Source organism: Erithacus rubecula (genome assembly GCF_903797595.1).
Source record: "Erithacus rubecula genome assembly, chromosome: 4".
Taxonomy (NCBI): domain Eukaryota; kingdom Metazoa; phylum Chordata; class Aves; order Passeriformes; family Muscicapidae; genus Erithacus; species Erithacus rubecula.
The window spans coordinates 6,182,982-6,197,255 of record NC_136686.1 but is presented as its reverse complement, the minus strand read 5'-3'; the positions used below and the strand labels follow the sequence as shown (position 1 = coordinate 6,197,255).

Sequence of the window (14,274 nt, the reverse complement as noted above, 5' to 3'; positions counted from 1 at the left end):
GGGATTCTTGGGGCTGTCCTGTGCAGGCCAGGAATTGGACCTTGATGATCCTTTTGGGTCCCTCCCTGCTTGGCTCCTTCTAGGACTAAAAAGGGTAGAGAAGCTACAGCACATGTGGTGGTTTGGGATTGGCTACCCAGTTATTTAGGATGGTGTATCCAGCTGGACTGCTGATGCTAAATTGGAATTTGGCTGTGATATTGCAGTTAATTTCTCTCCTTACTAAAAATGTTCTCTATAATTTTCCTATGGCTGTGGTAATTAGGCCTGGCTTTGCTGTTGCACATGGTGAGGAACAACATTTCCCTTCCTCAGATCCAGCTGTGTTCATGTAGCTCCTGCAGAGTGTGCATTTAGGAGCAAAACAGGGACTTTGTTTGTCTGTGTTAAAAGGAAGGAATGGGGTCCTACCACCATCCTTCTCAGCCTTACTTTGTTGTGTCTTTGCCCTAAGATGTGGAGCCACTTGTGAGTGAGGTGTTACTTGCTATAAGCAGGGTGAGAAATAGGAGTGCTTTCCATTAAATACCTGCTAGAGCCAATGAAAGTACCATTTCTGCTTCTAGTCAGAGTCCCACTTTGCATTGCTTGACTTGCCATGTGGTTTTATAAAAAAAATTAGGTGTTGGCTCTTCTTCCTTTTTGTTCCTTCTTCTTCTGGGTTTTAAATAGTAGTTTTGGTTGGATAAAAAGTACCACACTGCAGGTCACAGGTGTTTGGTCATTGAGTCAAAAGTATAAATAATATAGATGTTAGCTTTTGATTGGATAGTTAGGCTTTAAAAGACCCTGTAAAGAGCAAGATACAGCTCCATTTTCTCACTTTTAGCTTGTTAGCTAAAAGTGCTGTAAAAGTCACTGTACTTTAGATAAAAATCAATAAACAACCGAGTCCAAACACGAAAATTCATCTCTCGTGCTTCAATCCTGTCTCAAAGTAAGGACAGAGAAGAAAAGAGAAATTAGCCACTAACAGGGACCCTGCTGGCTTTTGGCGTTGGCAGTGCCAGAGGGTCCATCCTGTCAGTGCCTGCTCCTGCCCTCCCACAGGCACATAGGGAAATTCAGAGTACTGTAATTTGTGCTGTCCTTCCTTCAATCCTTCTTCTCTTGCCTATGCAGCAAAGCTTTGAGGCAGATGTTTTCCTCTGGTATCTAGATCCTCATGCCTGGATTTTGTTGGTGTTTATACAGAAGTGTGAGGGCAGCCAGAGGTTCTGGCGGGTCTGATAGAAGCCATACATGAAATTAATCCAAATTAAACTGTTAGTCATTCCCTGATAAATAGGAGGTTACAGCACAGACTCAACATGTTGCATAGCTTTGAGAGTATGAAAAATGAAGCATGAATCCTCCTCTAAAAGTTGGCTGTCCCTGTCTGAGGCCTGATGAGGTTTTGAGACAAGCCAGTACGCCAAGCTCGCTGTGTAGGCGTTTGTGGGAAATGAGGCAGATTTTTGGGAGGGGACTGTGGGGACATGGAGGCAGAGGAGTGCTGGAGATGAACTAAAGTGACTAACAATCTATGGGGCTGCTCAAGGTGAATGTGTGGACCTGCAAACTCCTCCCTGTGGAGTCAATGGGCCAGACTGGAGCTGCTTTGCCTACATGATGGGATTTTGTATGCCAGTCTGTCTGCCAGCTTCCTCCTGGTGCTCCACAGCCATGGAGCACGTGGCAGGGATGTGCAAGGCAGGGGAGAACAGTCTGGTCAGGGCAGCTTTCCAGTGAGTGGGTGACAGCCCCATTCTAGATGCAGAGCCTCTGGTGGGGCTCAGAAAATGCTGGAGGTTCATTAATGAATGGTCAGACTCTCAATGGGAAGCTTGGCATTCCCCAGGTCAGTGAGAAAATGTGTTTCTGGGACTGGCTCTGGCCCTTGCCCCCTTTTCCAAGCATGGGGTGAAGGTGTTTTGGGCCTCCCAGCAGTGGTGGCATGAAGGAGGCATCATAGGCTGGAATGATTTTCCCTGGATGGAGCCAGAGATAGCTCCCAGAGGCATGGGGCTTTGCTGGCTCATGTCTTTGGAGTGGACAAATTTCTCCCAGTGAGGCTTTTAGGCCTCTCAAAGAACAAAAAGTGTACAAAGATGTGCCTGCTCAGGAAGGTGTGCTGGGAGCAGTGGAGGAAGAGATGGACCATTGTAATTTTGCAGATGAGTTTGTTCTGGCTTTGAACTGTGCTCCTCTGGAGGGTTTACAGTGCCACCTGCTTCTTGTAGGGCTGGGAGTGGGGCTGGATGCTGCCAAGGAGTTTGAAACTGCAGGGCAGCCCAGGAATGCAGCAGTGCTTCTCCAAGGGAAGGAGCTGCCTCTCCTGCCCTACAGAGCTGGGGTTGGTCTGGTGGCCATAAATAGACCTGCAGCCTTTCTGCAGAGCTCTGATGGCAGCTTCTGAGTGGGACACTGACTCTTAGCTGTGATCCTGTGTGCAAACACAGCCTGGAGAAAAGAAGCAATTCTGTATTACAGTCTTTATGTCATACATATTGATCTCTTTCAGCTCTGCTTGGGAATAAAGGATCAAGAAAACACTGCTGGTGGCAAGGAAGGAACTTTGTAGCTCTGTGCTTGGGGGTCCCTCCTTCCCATGGGCTGTATGCTTGGCACTTGGACCATACTAACTACTTGTGTTTGGAATTCCAAAGAAGAGGCTTCCCCTCTAGACTTCCTGTTGCCATTCACATCTGTGAATCTGAATGCAGATGCTGCTGGCCAGGCTGTGGAGATTCATGTCCAGCTGTGTACGTACAGAGGGGGAGAGATGTTATTTTGGCATCTGCAAAGACTGCTTACTAAAAATAGGCTAAAGCCCATGAACCTGGGAGTGAAAGTAGTTGTCCCATAAGTCTCACTTGATGCATCTTTGATTTTTTTCTGCCCTGAGGAATATTTATTTGGAGTATGCCCCATGTCTCAGCGTTTGCAGAAAAACCAGTTGTGCTCATGCTGGAGCTGGTGCTCTGTGGATGGGGCCAGACTGAGCTCTTAAGTCCACCACTCATTGCATTTGAGGCTGGGATAAGTTGCCTTCCTTGTTTTCACTACTTTCCTGCTATCAAGGCTTTTGTCTAGCTTCTTAAAGCCAGACCAAGTCCTGTCTGAGCAGGAGCAACACTTTTTGGGGAGGCACTGCCAGTCCAGTGGCATGTGAAGAGGTCAGTGTGTTTTTCAGGAAAACAGAATAAAGCAGGTAGGTATTAACTTGTCCTCACAGAGCTGCAGCTTAGCTAGGTCATAGCTGGTAGAGAAAGAGACTTCCAGATTTTAATGCTGTGTAGAGAAAGCCTGTGCTTGGCTGTGTGTTCATAACTGTTTTCTGTCATTAACTGCACGTCTGGAATAGTAGGAGGTAATGTTGCATTTCTGGACAAGGCTTTGAACAAGATGTGCTGTCAGAGCAGCTTGATAAACTGCTTACTGTGATGCAGAATGTTGGCCTGTCATTTTGCAGATTGAATTGCTGGAAAGCTCTTATGGTTATTAAGAGATACTTTGTGTTAATTTAATTTCCTGTGAAAGACACAAGCTGGGTGATTTAAAGAAACAAAGCAAATGCTTAATCAAGGTAAAAGCAAAATCTTCATATCTGTGCATATGCAATACTTAAATATTACATACTTCTAATGGCATTCTATGCAGGGACAAAGTAAAGAACTATACATAAAGCCCCTGTATTTCAAAATTTGTCAGTTTTGAAGAAAGCTGGAAAATGAGTAATGAAACCCAGGCAAAGCAGGAACTAAGAAAACATTGGTTTAATATGTTCTCTGAGTGATGAGAAGCAGGAAATTTTCCCCTCATTGTATTTTAAATGAGTTTAAAACTGTGTTCCAGACAGCTTGTGAACAATCAAGGTTCAGGGGTGGTTTTGTGAGCAGAAGGGCTATTATTTGGGCTTTCTGGCTAGGTTCCAGCTCAAGGGATCTCAGCTGGGGTGAAATGCCTCCTTGCTATAGGCAAGCATAACTGTTGCCTCCCACTCCTGTTCCTCAGGGGCCAGCAGCCTCTCCTCCCCTTTTTTTCATGCTGATGTCCTTCAGAGCTGAGTTAAGCTCGAGTGATCTCGCCCACATATATTGAACTTGACTCCTGCTAGCAGTGAAAGGCTTGTGTGCCCAAAATTCTGAATAATTATCTGGCCACTCTTCCCTGGTGAGTGGCTCAATAGAGGTGTCCAGTGGAGCTGGCCCCTCCCAAATGAGTCAAACATGGGGGATCTTGGGCATCCTTTGAAGGAAGGATGCTGCTCTGGATAGCAGTAACTGTGCTTTTAAGGATGCCAAGAGATCTGAAAGCTCTGCTGTAATTATGTACAGCACTAAACTTTTAAAACAAGTATATAAAAATATGTATACAAATGTTGTGTCACTTTCTGAGTTTATCCACGGGGTATGATGGAGTTGGATTGAAAATAGTGGGGAATACTTTGAGAGCTTTGGGGTCCCTGAGTGTTGATTGCCTGCAGTGATGCTTAGTTAAACATTTGCCTGTGTCTCCTGCCAATTGAAGTTAAGTATCATGCTCAAATTCAAGAGGTAGATGGGAGGGCAAGTCAGGGACAGTGCTGGAGCTAATTCTTCAATGCAGACAAACTCTCTGGCAATTAGTGTGTTTATCTAAGGCCTGCAGCAGTTTAGCATTCCTGTTCTGTCATTCCCTTTGCCTGTACTCTCCCCTCCTGCTGCGCTGCTGTTCAAAGTCCATCTTGCCTCAGAAGTGGCTCTGCCTATCAATAATACATCAAGTGATGTTCCTGGGGCTGTGTGTGCTTTATAAAGTCTATTGTGCGGGTAGCTGCTTGTATCATTTCCAAATGCTTTTCCTTGCAAGAAGCCTGCTAGTGCAGCATGGCTCATCATGAATTTATCACTTAGTGATGTTTCTCTTGCAAACACCCAACCCTGGGAGCAATGTTGGTGTGTGTATCCAGGTGGTGTTTTATTAACTGTGTTGCTAAAGAGCTTTGCTGTCTCCTGTTGCTGCTGACTCTGCTCTAAAGGAGTCATAGAATTTCCTGGGTTAGAAGGGACCTTAAACATCACCCAGTTCCAACCCTCCTGCCAAGTGGACACCTTCCACTGTCCCAGGTTGCTCCAAGCCCTGTTCAGCTTGACATTGGACACTTCAGGGATGGGTCAGCCACAGCTTCCATGGGCAGCCTGTGCCAGGACCTCACCACCCTCACAGGGAAGGATTTCTTTCTAATTTCCAGGGTAACCCCATACTCCTCGAGTTTAAAGCTGTTCCCCCTTGCCCTGTCAGTAAATACCCTTGTCATAAGTCCCTCTCCAGCTCTCTTGTAGCCCCAGGAGATGCTTTAAGGTCTGCCTGGAGCTGCTTTTTCTCCAGGCTGTGAGTCTGGAGAGAATCCTGTGCCTTGAGCAGGTCCCCTTTGCAGGACAGCTCTGAAGCTGCTGGTTCCCTGTCCCTGCAGCCCAGGTGTCTGTGGTGTGGGGGGTTCCTGTGCTGAGCTCCATGTGTGTGCTGTCCCCAGGCTGTCACCCTCCCAGTGTCCCCAAACTGAGCACTGCAGGTCACAGGAAGTGCAGCTGCATCGCTTGGAGTCTCCTCAGTTCTTCAAAAGGATTTCCTGGGAACAAAGGCTCTTATTGCTCTTTTTCTTCAAGTTGTTTGTTGTGTGGTTTTTTTTTTTCTTCTTCTGCTTGCTAATAATCTTGGCTTCTTGTTCACTGTTCTCTCCCTTTTTAAGAAGGCTGGGGAAATAATGGTTTCCTTGTTTTTTTATTCTGAACTGAAATTTGCCGTGGTGTCTGTAGGGCAAATAAATCTCCTTTTTGCTTCTTCCTGGCTTAAGAATTCCTTTAATTCAAGAGAAACTATAAATCTGAAATGACAAAAATTACAGTTTGACCTTTATTAGTTAGGAAAATAGTGATGTAATGAAATGGCTACTGAGGAGGATCTGTGGGAACAGTCATATGGCCCTTTACTTGTCATTTTCCTGGCTCCACTTTCCAGAAAGCCCCATGCTTTGCCAAAATTGGTTCTTAGCCACTGCAACTCTAGTGCCACATGGGGCTTCAAGTTTGCTTTGACATCTGCCCTTACCCAAATGATCAGTTCCATCAAATTTAGATTGAGTAAAGGCAAGAAGGAACAACTGCTGAGGGGTTGCAGCAGAGTTCCCTGCTGTCCCATCTGTCCCAGAGCAATCTCATCCCACTGGAGCTGCCTGCCAGATGTGCCTGCCTGCAGCACAGCCCTTCATCCCCCTGGCCAGGCAGTCTGGAGCAGGAGGGCAGGGAGATGCTATGCCATGGGGATAACCTGTCCTTGCAGCCCAGGTGAAGGGGAGGGCTCTCAGGTGACCATACAGCCTTTTCCCACCCTAGCCTGCCCCTTCACATCATCTTGGGGATAATTCCAGCTGTTTGGGGGAGCAGAGAGCTCCAGATGCTGAATCAGTGGGCACATGCATGTCTGAATCATTCTCCCTCGGGGTTTGGGACTAGACTGCATCTTCACAAGACTGACTATAAAGGATCTGGGACATGAAAGCACTTGGAAAACATTAAAAATTAGTTTAGCCCTGCCCTGGCACCTTTTCCCTCTGCTTTCATGACATGCAAGTGTGAGCATCAGGACTTGGCTTTCTGGGACTAATCCAGCCTTGGCTCAAGGAAATGGATATTTAGGTGATGCTCCATTAGATCTGTGCTATAACTTTTTACAAAGTCCCTTTGAATCAAACCTGGCTCCTTTATGCTGAGACAGAGGAAATGGTTTGTGTTGGCCTGGGTTAGCTTATGTTGTTCAGTGCTCTCTCCCCTCCTTGACTTTACTGTGCTGTCGTGTCATGCCTCACTTGGGTCCTGTGGTTTGCATGGCTGTCATGTGGGAAATCAGCTGCAATCCTCAGTCTGCTGCAAATCTGATGGAAAACTTTGTTCAGCTTAAACAAGGGTTTGGGAATCCTTGTAGTGGCTCATTGACCCTTTGAAAACACACTGAGGATGGATTGTGCAAAGTTCAGTCTTCAAAACCATATCCCACTCTCTGTGTGTGTTTGTTTGTTTGTTAAACCTTTGTTGTGTAAGATAACAAAGCTTATTTTAAATTCTGTATCAGCATCCTTGTATGGAGGCTCCAGTATTACCTCTGGATTTATTACAGCCAACTTCACAGTGTCAGATTTGCATAGGTTTAACAAGGTTAAATGAACAAGTTTAATTAAAAGTAGTAGAGCCTTTGGATAGGAAGTCAAAACCTCTATTGTTAATACAGTACAATTAAGTTTCTCAGTACCTAGCTAGTAATTATACAAAATTCATGGCAGTATGGAAGGACTGTTTGGAAACAGAGAGTCATGTAAAAGGAGGCTTTTGCAAATACCAACTGCCTGAATTGTTCTACTCTTAAAAAACATTTTCTCCCTTTTGTCTTGAATAGTACTATTTTTGCTGTTTGGGGTTTGTAACTGCAGCCTATTCCTTTGCTTGGCGTGGGTGGTTTTAAAGAGCTAAAGCTCTGAGGTTTGTGTGTCATGAGGTGCTGCAATCCAGTCATTCATTTTCTCTTCCTTGCTGAGTGTTTACGGAAATTTTGAGGGCTCAGTGAGGACTTGGACTTACCCAGAAGCAAAATCATCTGTTGTGTGAGCACTCTTGGGTTACAGGGAAGGCTGGATACAAATCTATATTCCCTGTTTTCAGCTAACTTGTAGGGAGTGGTAGTGCAAGACAGTGATTATTTCAGCAGTGACCTTTTAGCATCCAGCATATTCATTGTCCAAAAGCTGTTGGAAAAGCTATAGTGAGATGGGTCTTTAAAGACTGGATTGCACACACAGGATTGGAGCCTAAGCACAGAATAGCAGCTCTGGGTTTAGGCTGTCTTTTGTTGCTTTCCCTGAGGGAAGCCTGGAACAATGAGGTGGAGAGATGTGCTGGAGCTCCTGAATGGGTTGGCAGCAGAGCCCTGAACCCAAAGCCAGAAGCCAGAGCATGCTGCAGTGTGATCACCAGACAGGAATTCTGGTGCCACAGCTCTGGGCAGACACACAAGGGCATTACTCTGCATGTGGTGCAGGTGTCTGTCCTGCTCTCCTGAGATCATTCTGAGCACTAGGGAAACTCCATTCAGCCTGCTCTGTGTGGAGAATTTAATTCTTCAGTGCTGCAGTGGTGAGGTTTTCTTTTTTTGTTTTGTTTTGTTTTGTTGGTTTTTTTTAAGAAGGAAATTCATGGATTTCTTTTGGCAAGTAACCAAGTAAACTCAGAGATGTAAAGCTTTCAAAATTACTCATCTTTCCCATACAAAATGTAGGGCTTGTCTCAGACATTTTCTAATAATCAAATGTATCTGGCTTTAAACTGACTATCTGAAAGAAACTTCTGGGAAGGAGAGTCTTGGAATAAACAGCAAATGAAATCACTTTACAGCCTTCTTTTATATTACCAGGGGAGGAGGAGAGTGATTACTTCTTAGCAAATTAGGCTACATAGAAGAACTCTATATAAAGATTATAAGTGCCCTAATGAGTAATAATCAGTGATGCAAGCAGAAAGGGGAAATGCATTATCACCAGCTGCCACATCTGTGAGGATTACTGGGGTTTAATGAGGACCTGCAGGAAGCTTTTTAATTCCATCTTGCAGGAGGTGATCTCTCAGTCTGCAGGTCCCCAGGTTGCCTGAAGAGCAGGGAGAAATCCTGAATTAAAAAACAATGTGGTGTGTGTTGGGAGCCCTGTGCTTGAGATTCCTTTTCTGCAGTAGAGAGGTAGCAGGCATCTCTGCATGGCAAGTTGTGCAGTGCTGCACACACAGCTCATAGAGATCTTCCCAATTTCTCCTTCTCTTCCCTGCTCTTCATTTCCTGTGTTCTCCTGGTTCATCTAGATCACCCTCCATAGAGCACTGCATTGATGTAGTCCTCTCTTATGCTCATCTTTACCTTCAGAGCTCCAGATTTAGAAGAAGGTGCCTGTTCAATGTCCCCTAGACATTGCTGGGTTAGAGAGATGCTGGATATCTAAGGAGGAATGTGTGGCAAGTGAAGGTTGTGTTGCAGCTCAGCAGCTGAAAGGTTTCATAAAAATCAAAGTTTTTGCAATGTTTTTGCAAGTGATGTCTTGCCCTGTAGATAAAGCAGGAGCAATGTTTTACTGTTTGGTCATGTATGGAAGGCTATTTTCTCCCCTCATAAATTTATAGGATTCTTAGAGGAAATTTCAGGATAAAAACAACTGAGACAGAAGCCCTATGAATGAATCAATCTCTCATGTTGTGTGTGGAGGGGTCTCTAATGAAACTAAATGACTGTGCACAGTAATGAGGGTGGGTTTGGATTGCAGGAGGTGATAGATCTGGTGGAAAGACCTTCTCCTGTCTCCATTGCTTCCACCATCCCTTCCATGGGACAGCAGCATGTGCTCCTGGCTATGGCTCAAAGGGACAGACCCTGCAGCCTTCCAGTGGGAGGCTTGGGTTTCACCCAGCCCTTCTGCAGAGGGGATGCATCTCCCTTTGCTCCACTACCTTTCCTGAAGATGGTCCCTTCCCCAGTTTCCTTGATGGAAAATAATCAGTTTAGGTGATTTTGGAGTATTTCTTGCTGTCTCCCAAATTTTACATAGCAGTTAAAAATCTGTTTGGCTGAATTGTTGGATTCTAGGAGCATCTGTTTGTAGGATGTTTAATAGAAATATTCTTGTGTGGGATGTGTCCTGCTTCTAATATTAGCTCTTCCCTGTGGGATAGATGGTTATTAGGTGATTTATAAATGAAGATATAACTCAACAAATACTTACTTAGTGGTGCACTTGTTTACCCTCAGCATCTTCTAAGTAGTTCTTTCACATCTGACCTTTAATTATGGAGTCTAAGCGAAGTTTGTCTCATTAAAAAAACAAACAACTGCTCTTCCACAAAACAAGCCAACCAGTCAAGTATGAAATATTTATTTATCCATATTTCATGTGAAATATGAAAGTGGCTCTCACTGAGCTGGTTTCTGCTTGGCTGCCATGGTGGGTAGGGCTTGTTCTTCCATGAGAGGGAAAACTGGGTGGATGAAGTGGGAGACTTTCTTGTACTGAGTTGAGTGGAAAGTTCATAGGTGAAGATGCTGTTTTCTGGGGTCAGATGTGCAATCATAGACTGGTTTGGGTTTGAAGAGACCTCGAAGATCATTCAGTTCCAACCCCCTGCCATGGGACAGACAGCTCTCACTATCCCAGGTTGCTCAGAGCCCTGTCCAGCCTGGCCTTGATATCCCCATCTGACTCTGGTTCAGGATGTGCTACAATGAATTTTGTTGGTTGAAATTCATTGTGGTTTAAGACTTATTGTTTTTGTGGAGTAACTTCACTTTTATGCCCATGCTCTGTCTTGTTCCCAGGCCCAGTGTTTGGAAGCTCTTTTCCATAAACCTCACCACCTTGCTCCTGACACACTGCAGTGCTTGGCTCAGAGCCCTGGCCTGTGGATGCCAGCTCCTGCTGTTAATGAGTGGAGCCAGACTATCCCAGCTGGAGAGAGATCCTCTCAGCACAGGACACATCCGTGCTCCTGGCAGGACCAGCATTTTCTCTGTGCTGCCTTCAGGACACATGTTGCTCTTGACCTGGCTCTTTGCAGGAGCAGTGGAGCTGTTGTGGCTGTGCTCCTGTCTGGAGGCTCCTGAAGGGGTGGATGTGCTCTTGCATACTGTGACCTCGGAGAGCTTGGGAAAAGCTGCTGCTGGTGACTTTAACTTGCTGTGTAGTAACATTTTTTACTACTGGTGGCAACATCCTTGTTTGTTCCTTAACTAAAGTGCTGTAATAGGTTAGTTATAAAGCAGATTCCTGAATAAAATTAAAAAGTGGAACTAACTATATTTGCCACTGGTGGCCATGGGACCTAACCTGAGGTTGCTGGTGGAGCAGCTGCTGGGCAAAAGGAGGGAATTGCTGAATTCCTGCAGCAGAATCTCATCCTGTGGGAGGCTGATTTGGATGTGTCTCCTCTACCTGCATAATAAATTCCCCCAAAGGTGTAGGAATGTGACACCTGTTTGGATCTCTTTGCCTTCTGCCAGATGTGGTCAAAACTTAGAAGCAAGTTGAAAATTTAATGGGGTGAAGACTGACAAACAGCACTACCACATAAGCTTAATTTCCTTAAGAATCCAGGCCAGAAATATGTGCTGAGGGTTTTATTCTGCAGTCATGTGCTTTAAAACTGTGTGGAACAATGTGATTAGTAGAAATGGCATTTTCAGGATCATTTGCAGAGCATATGAAAGCAGACAGCTGAATCCTGTTGTGTGCATGTGTATTAGCATGTAACCAACTTAAAAAGGCTGAAATAATCCAAGTGTCTTCTTGGAGAGAAAGCAAAATATGTGTATAAAACTTATTGGTGAATCTGGTAAAACATCTAGTTAAGTTGATCTTAATTTCTAGAATTTTTAACTCTAATCCTTTGGCTTCCTCCTGCTGACAGCAGCAAAAGAATGTTCTTTTGTTCATTTTCTTGCTAAGTGCTTTTGTGTTTTGCTTCTTGCAAAGCTTCCTCCTCACTTTCCAGCTCTGGAAACATAGAGTTGGGCTGTGTGTGCTTCAATAACAGGATTCTGTAAGTTTGTGGTGATTGGAGCTATTTAATTCCTTTGAAGAATGTCCAAGTATTGCTGCAAAAGTGAAGGACACCCAGAACAATTAAGGGTAAGTGAAGGGCATGTTCCTGGAAAGTGTTATGGGGATCTTTATGTGAGAGCCTGATGCCTTTTTGTCAAGGAATATCTTGTGCTTATTTTGAGCACAGTTGGGAAAGAAGACAGAAAACAGTGTGGCAACAGCAGTGAGGCTTAGGAGATGAACACCACTGATAGAGCAGTGCCTTTTGCTTTTGATGGAGTGTGCCAGGATTGAAGGGATGAGGGACATGGAGGCTTTTCCTGGCTCTTTTGCATATGTAGTACAGTAAACCAAACTGGTACCTGAGAGAGAAAACACTTTGTTAATCTTTCTGTGTTCATTTAGTGATAGCAGTGCTTAACTCTGATATCCTGCCCTAAATAAAAAAGCAGTCTCCTCTAACAGAACTCTTGCAGGCTGTGTATGCTTTGGGTTGCTGTCTGATTAACAGGGTCCATGGCTTTAGTCACCTCAGTGTCAGCAAATGTGACACAACTGTGAGGGGAGAACACTGACAGCACCAGCACTTGCTGCTCTCAGATCTGTCATTCTCTCATATCTGCTTCCACAGACTTATCATCACCCTGCTTCAATAAAATGGATTTTGGGGCATGCGATCTTCAGTTAAATTATTTAAATAGTCTTCCATGGTTTTCAGACTGTTCTGCATCTTCCATCAACTAACATCTGCATTTTCACAGGTGATGAACTGCATAATCTGTTGCTTTGGCTTTGGTTTTTAGAATTAAAACAAAGCACTAGCTTTGCTTGCAGTGGCACTCCAATTCAGAGATGGACACAGTGATTAATATAAAATTAGTCATAGATTAGTCATATTTTTTCTCTGTGTAAATCATGTATCGTTTCACTTGATATATGGTAAGTTAGTGCTTTGGAAGCTTTTATTTGAACCTTCTGCAATTGTTCTTGCTGCTGGTCTTACAAGTACTTCATTAAGATGGTCTATCTTGTGTTATTAATCTCTGACTCATGGGATTATTCAGAATATTTTATTATGCTTCCAGAAAGTGTTTCTTTGCAGTGGTGATTGGAGATGTTGTCTGTATCCTCCAGTGGTGCTGTGTTGATTCAGTGACTTCTGTGCATGTACATTGTTCAAATGTACTGTTTTGTGGTAGGAAATGTTGTGTGAACTATCAGCTGGTTGGGTCACTGGAGTTAATGATGTGGTTAGTTTTGTCCAGGCCCTTTTAGTTGTGCCAGACCTCCTGGGTTTGGATAGAAACTTGTTTTGTAAGCTCAAGGCTGGCACTTGCAGATGCACAAGTTTTGGGTTTCAGGCCTTGCTGCCATGGGTGCTGTGTGATTTTTGCCTGTGTCAAAATACCTGCAGCTTTTTATTAACCAAAAATAAAGATAAGGACTCAAGCATGTGCTTTCTGTTCTTGCCTGATTTGTCTGAGTGCAGCTAGCCTGTCCCAGGATAAATGAGAGATCTGCCACATGCTCTGCAGCAGCTGAAAATGCATCCTGGGACAGGGTGATTTAAAGGTGAAGGAGGCTGTGTTGGTGGCTGAGACCTGGATGGACAGTGTATACAGATGTGAGGAAACCATTCAAGCTGCAGTCCTGATTGCTTCCATTCAGATTCTAACCAGCCTTTGCCCAAAGGCGTTTTACAAAAAAACGTGCCATTAGTGTTCCAAAATAAGACATGCATCAATGGCTTTTTCCATGGAAAGCCATTAGCTCTCCAAATCATTCAAACTGTTACTGTTTCTTCATTGCTCTGCTTCTTGGCTTTGAATCCTCCTCCCACCTTTCCCAGGCTAGATAGCTGGACACAATCACCTAGCATCAGTGACTTCCTTGGAAGGATACATGTTTATAATTTTTTCCTTAGTAATTTTGAATCCTGTTGCCTGTGGATTTTTTTTCTTTTTTAATGTAGGAAGGATGTCATAGTAGCTTTTAAATTGAAACAAAAACAGACACACGTGAGGCAAGTGTGTGGGAAGGAGCAGTAATTTGAATTGCGCTGTGACTACCCAGGTCCCATGTTACAGAGTAATTTTTTATTTTTTTAGTAGAAAGGAGGGGTTTTCAGATCTTGTATCTCAAAGCCCTGCTTTTCTTGATCAGAAATGGTTAGGCAAAACAGATATTTATTTTTATCTAGTGAAAAACAGACATGAATCAGACTATTTGCTTGCAGTGCTCTTGCATTCTTCTGGAAATGTTCCTGAAACAAAGCTTCTAGGACTAACAAAGCAAAGAAATAGTGCTGCACCTCTCTTGTTAAGCTGTGCCCCTAACCACAGTGCAACATGTGAATTTTTCAGGTCTTTGAGCACAGGGCTGTGTCCTGTTTAAATTCACACAGTGTGTAATTAATTGCATGCAGTATGCATCTTGAATTTGAAAAAGAAATGGGTGGCTATTGCAGAAAACATTTGATTGGCAAGGTAAAATATTACTGATGAATATGCAGGAATGTGGGATTAGGATTTGCAATTTTTTCTTCCTGGTTAAGAAATTAGAGTCTGGAAAAGAAAAAGGAGACCATATCATGCACCTTTCTTTTCTTTCCTGGGGATACTGGAGAGGTTCCCCCAGGGCATTTATACTTGGTGATGTTCTCTCTATGAAAGCAAAAATCTAATTTA

General features: G+C 44.0%; 2 protein-coding genes across 6 annotated transcripts in view; one reads left to right on the top strand and one right to left on the bottom strand.

Annotated features, from left to right (window-relative positions):
- The window catches only part of LOC306801299 (dynein axonemal intermediate chain 7-like), a 253,256-nt gene that overhangs the window by 101,891 nt on the left and 137,091 nt on the right, over positions 1–14,274 (bottom strand). The window lies entirely within an intron of this gene.
- The window catches only part of PPFIBP1 (PPFIA binding protein 1), a 121,835-nt gene that overhangs the window by 10,979 nt on the left and 96,582 nt on the right, over positions 1–14,274 (top strand). The window lies entirely within an intron of this gene.